Genomic DNA, 5752 nt, shown 5'->3' with positions numbered 1-5752 from the left:
TGTGTGTGTGTGTGTGTGTGTGTGTGTGTGTGTGTGTGTGTGTGTGTTGTGAGCTGTGTAGCTTCTCCTAACTTCACCATGCAGAAGTAAGGAAATGGTTAGAGAGGCAAGATGTGGGAGTAGCTGATGGCAATATCCCAAGGATTTTATTTAAAATGTGAGAAAACCAAAGGCTGTGGAGATGGGAACTTTTTCCCTCTCTCGATGTAGACGAAGTAAGGTGATTTAAATATGAAGGCACAGCCAGTAACTTTCCAAATGGAATTGGATGTGTGCCTGGGGGGGATTCTGGATGTCAGTTAAACTGAGAAGTACTCCAATTCCACTGATTCCCTTGATTCACCCGGAACAAGAAAATAAAACGTGCTGTGGTGCTGTGCCATTATTAAAAAATTAATAAAAAAAATAAGTAAAGGATGAAGAGATAGTATACCCACAGTAAATAAAGGGATGTTTTTGCCAGGATGGGGAAATAGAAGGGTTTGGGGGGAAGGGCATATAAGAGGAGATGAGTTAGAAGTTTCTTCCTAATGGTGAATGTTTTTGTCTTTAAAAGTGTATTTAATTTTTTCTCCTTCTGAGAAGGCACCACACTCTTTGTTTCCGGCCAGAAACTGTCTTTGATATGATTGGATTTAGAGCTAGTTGGTTAAAAATTAGTATCTGGGGATTTAGAAAACATTTTGTTGGCTTGAATGGCTTCTCTTAAGCAAGTGGATGAATTGCTTTATTATGAGCCTAAATTGCTCTTGGCAAAATTGTCTTTATGTGTTTAACTGACCAAGGTATAATTTGTTTCATTTATGAACACAGTAAGATTTATCTATGAAGTACAGACATTGAAAAAGTTGATTTATTCTGATAATGTTGTTAAGATTTTTTGGTTTTGTGTGTGCAAATAATCCATTAGTTTGATAAAATTTAACTGAAATCACTCATTAATGCATCATTATAACTTGAACACATCTGTGCAAACATAACGTTTTAGTTTGTTCAGGTTGCTCTAACAAAATACCATACACAGGGAGGCTCAAACTTCAGACATTTATTTCTTACATTTCTGGAGGCTGAGATGTCCAAGATCAAGGTGCTGGCAGATTCAGTTCTTGGTGAGAGCCTTCTTCCTGGCTTCCTGGCTTGCAGAAAGTCACCTTTTTGCTGTGTCTGCAAATGGTGGGGAGGAAGGAAGGAAGGGAGGGAGGAAGGGGGAGGGAAGGAGGGAGGGAGGGAAAGAGAGAGATGGAGAGGTTAAGCTTTTTGGTTCTAGCTCATTGAGTGACTAATCCCATTATGGGTGCCTCACCCTCATGACCTCGTCTAAACCCAATTACCTCCCCCAAGCCCCACCTCATAGTGTAACAGAGACAAACCTGACTCCATATTGGACCTATTCCTTTAGCTTTAGCTCTAACCTTTGTGCTCTGTTTCCTGTGCTTAGTCATGCTGGCTCTGCACCTTGGAAAGGAATGTTGCCTATAGCCTGAAATACACATAATAGCCCGAAATACACATAATAGCCCCTTTTCAAGGCTCTGCCTCCCAGGCTTGACTATTAAAGGTATAACAATTTTCATTCATATAGAGATAAAAAGTTGCAGATCAGAATAACATTTGTCTTGTTGGAGATTTACAGGAATATGGTGACCAGACCTAGAGTGGACAGCTACAAGAACAAAGGATTATCACATTCCCTCTGGGGTCTGGCCAGCACCAAGAAGTATGCAACAACCAGCCACATCCTCTACTTTTTTAGTATAAAAGAAGCCTGAATTCTAACTGGGGTAAGATGGTTCTTTGGGACATCTGTCATGTGGCGAGCAGTATGAGCTTGGACTCGGTAACAATAATATCATCATATTGGGGGTTAGGGCTTTGACACATGAATTTGGGGGGACACAAACATTCAGTCTGTATAATAACTATCCAGTAAAGATGCCTCCCAGTCACTACCTTCTCTGTCCTCCCCAAAGCAACAACTACCCTGACTTCTAGTCGTTTTGCCTGTTTTTGAATGCTATATAGTTAGAATTATACAGTAAATACTCTTTTTTTTTTGGGCCACACCTTGCGGCTTGTAGGATCTTAGTTCCCCGACCAGGGATAGGATCTGGGCCGCCGGCAGTGGAAGCGCAGAGCTCTAACCACTAGACTGCCAGGGAATTCCCAGTACACACTCTTTTTGCATTTGTGAGATTCCTCCATGTTGTTATGTGTAATAGCAGCTTATTCATGTTTATTGCTGTATTAGTATCCCATTGCATGAATACACAACAATTTACCAATTCTAGTTTTTCAGTTTTTTACTATTATAAATAATACAAATGTTTTGGTGCACATACCTAGGATTGGGATTGCTATCTCCCAGCATATGCATATATTCAACTTTAGCAGATATCATCAAATGATTTTATAAAGTGGTTGTACCAATTACACTCCTACCAATAATGTGTGAGAGTTCAGCCGTGGTAAAAGTATTTACCCCACAGAAAATGGCAACTTCTACAAATCAGGGTTTCTTTCTCGGTGAGCCAGTTGTTAAATAGTTATCAGCACACCACTGCCAATACCCATTGTCACAAAAACTTCATATGCTTTCATTTTTCTTTTTCTTTTTTTTTTTTTGGCTGTGCTGCGTCTTAGTTGCGGCACGAGGGAACTTTTTTTTTGTTGCAGCGTGCGGGCTTCTCTCTAGTTGTGGCATGCGGGTCTTCTCTTCTCTAGTTGTGGCTCGCGGGCTCCAGAGCACGTGGACTCTGTAGTTGTGGCACGTGGGCTCTCTCGTTGAGGTGTGTGAGCCCAGTAGTTGTGGCTCTCAGGCTTAGTAGTTGTGGCGCGTGGGCTTAGTTGCCCTGCTGCATGTGGGATCTTAGTTCCCCGACCAGGAATCGAACCTGCGTCCCCTGTGTTGGAAGGCAGACTCTTTACCACCGAACCAGCAGGGAAGTCCCTTCATATGTTTTTCAATTCTTGGTATTGTCAGTCTTTTTCTCCACCAAAAAGAAATAATAAAATAATTTTTTGTTCAAAATTTTAATTGAATATATTTTTAACTCTAACATAAGACAAAATTTAGAGATATTATTTTTATTTTATTAAGATCAAAACTAACACAACATTGTAAATCAACTATACTCCAATAAAAATTTTTTTTAACATCTTTATTGGAGTATAATTGCTTTACAATGGTGTGTTAGTTTCTGCTTTATAACAAAGTGAATCAGTCATACATAAACATATGTTCCCATATGTCTTCCCTCTTGCGTCTCCCTCCCTCCCACCCTCCCTATCCCACCCCTCCAGCTGTCACAAAGCACCAAGCCAATATCCCTGTGCCATGCGGCTGCTTCCCACTAGCTATCTACCTTACTACGTTTGTTAGTGTGTATATGTCCATGACTCTCTCTCGCCCTGTCACAGCTCACCCTTCCCCCTCCCCATAACCTCAAGTCCGTTCTCTAGGAGGTCTGCTTCTTTATTCCTGCCTTACCCCTAGGTTCTTCATGACATTTTTTTTTTCTTAAATTTCATATATATGTGTTAGCATACGGTATTTGTCTTTTTCTTTCTGACTTACTTCACTCTGTATGACAGACTCTAGGTCTATCCACCTCATTACAAATAGCTCAATTTCATTTCTTTTTATGGCTGAGTAATATTCCATTGTATATATGTGCCACATCTTCTTTATCCATTCATCCGATGATGGGCACTTAGGTTGTTTCCATCTCCGGGCTATTGTAAATAGATCTGCAATGAACATTTTGGTACATGACTCTTTTTGAATTTTGGTTTTCTCAGGGTATATGCCCAGTAATGGGATTGCTGGGTCATATGGTAGTTCTATTTGTAGTTTTTTAAGGAAACTCCATACTGTTCTCCACAGTGGCTGAACCAATTCACATTCCCACCAGCAGTGCAAGAGTGTTCCCTTTTCTCCACACCCTCTCCAGCATTTATTGTTTCTAGATTTTTTGATGATGGCCATTCTGACTGGTGTGAGATGATATCTCATTGTAGTTTTGATTTGCATTTCTCTAATGATTAATGATGTTGAGCATTCTTTCATGTGTTTGTTGGCAATCTGTATATCTTCTTTGCAGAAATGTCTATTTAGGTCTTCTGCCCAGTTTTGGATTGGGTTGTTTTTTTTTTGTTATTGAGCTGCATGAGCTGCTTGTAAATTTTGGAGATTAATCCTTTGTCGGTTGCTTCATTTGCAAATATTTTCTCCCATTCTGAGGGTTGTCTTTTGGTCTTGTTTATGGTTTCCTTTGCTGTGCAAAAGCTTTGAAGTTTCATTAGGTCCCATTTGTTTATTTTTGTTTTTATTTCCATTACTCTAGGAGGTGGGTCAGAAAGGATCTTGCTGTGACTTATGTCATAGAGTGTTCTGCCTATGTTTTCCTCTAAGAGTTTGATAGTTTCTGGCCTTACATTTAGGTCTTTAATCCATTTTGAGCTTATTTTTGTGTATGGTGTTAGGGAGTGATCTAATCTCATACTTTTACATGTACCTGTCCAGTTTTCCCAGCACAACTTATTGAAGAGACTGTCCTTTCTCCACTGTACATTCCTGCCACCTTTATCAAAGATAAGGTGTCCATATGTGCATGGGTTTATCTCTGGGCTTTCTATCCTGTTCCATTGATCTATCTTTCTGTTTTTGTGCCAGTACCATACCGTCTTGATAACTGTAGCTTTGTAGTATAGTCTGAAGTCAGGGAGCCTGATTCCGCCAGTTCCTTTTTTTGTTCTCAAGATTGCTTTTTAAATTTTTTTAAAAGATCAAATATACAAGCAGTCAGACATCTTTTACTTTCTATACACAAATACCTATCAAATTTAAAAACTATAACCTTATTTTTTAGTCCTTTCAAAATCACATATCTTAATGTCAAGGATGAGGAAAAACCAGAACAAATTTACATTGTTTTGTGAAACTGTTAACTGGTACAACGACTTTGGAAAACTCCCACAGTATTTCCTAAAACTAAACATACATATGCTCCAGACCAGCAATTCTACTCCTGGGTATATACCCAATAGAAATGAGTGCTTCTGTCCACCAGAAGGCATGGATGAGTGTATTCATAGCCACTTTCTTCATGATAACCCACTCTGAAAACAACCAAAATGTCCATTAGCAGTAGAAAGGATAAATACATTGTAACGTGTCCATACAATGGAATATTGCGCGGCAATAAAAAAGGAACACAATATGGACAGTATAGCCACAGGGGTGAGCCTCACATAATTTTGACCCAAAACTGGCACAACTAATCAACACTGGTAGAGGCCAGGTAGACGTCACCCATGGGAGTGGTACTAACTTGCAGGAGACAAGAGAGAGTCTTCTGGAAGTCTGGACTTATTCTATTCTTGATATGGGTGGAGATTACATGGGGTATATGTATTTAAAATTGATTTGTACACATTACTGTACCTAAATTATATGCCAATAAAATAGGAATCATATAGCTGCCTGTTATTAAGAGTGATGTTACTGAGTCAGATCCTTATGCCAGGTGCAGTCTAAGTCTTATGCTATATTTAGCTGACACTGCCATGTAGCATGAAAATACCATTTTTTGTAAGTATGTTGTAAGATAGGGGAGAATCAAGATGCTTCTTCTGTAATAGCTGGGAGTGCTCTTCATTTTGGCTGTTCCAGAAATCATTAATCATAAGATTTGGCAGCTGCCATCTGACTTATTTTTAATTAAAAAAATTTTTTTAGAAGTCATTTGGCTGT

This window comes from Aethalodelphis obliquidens, unplaced genomic scaffold, assembly GCF_003676395.1.
Source record: "Aethalodelphis obliquidens isolate GAN/ISIS:26980383/991018 unplaced genomic scaffold, ASM367639v1 scaffold9, whole genome shotgun sequence".
In the NCBI taxonomy this organism is placed as follows: Eukaryota; Metazoa; Chordata; class Mammalia; order Artiodactyla; family Delphinidae; genus Aethalodelphis; species Aethalodelphis obliquidens.
Note: the sequence above shows the minus strand (reverse complement) of the source record.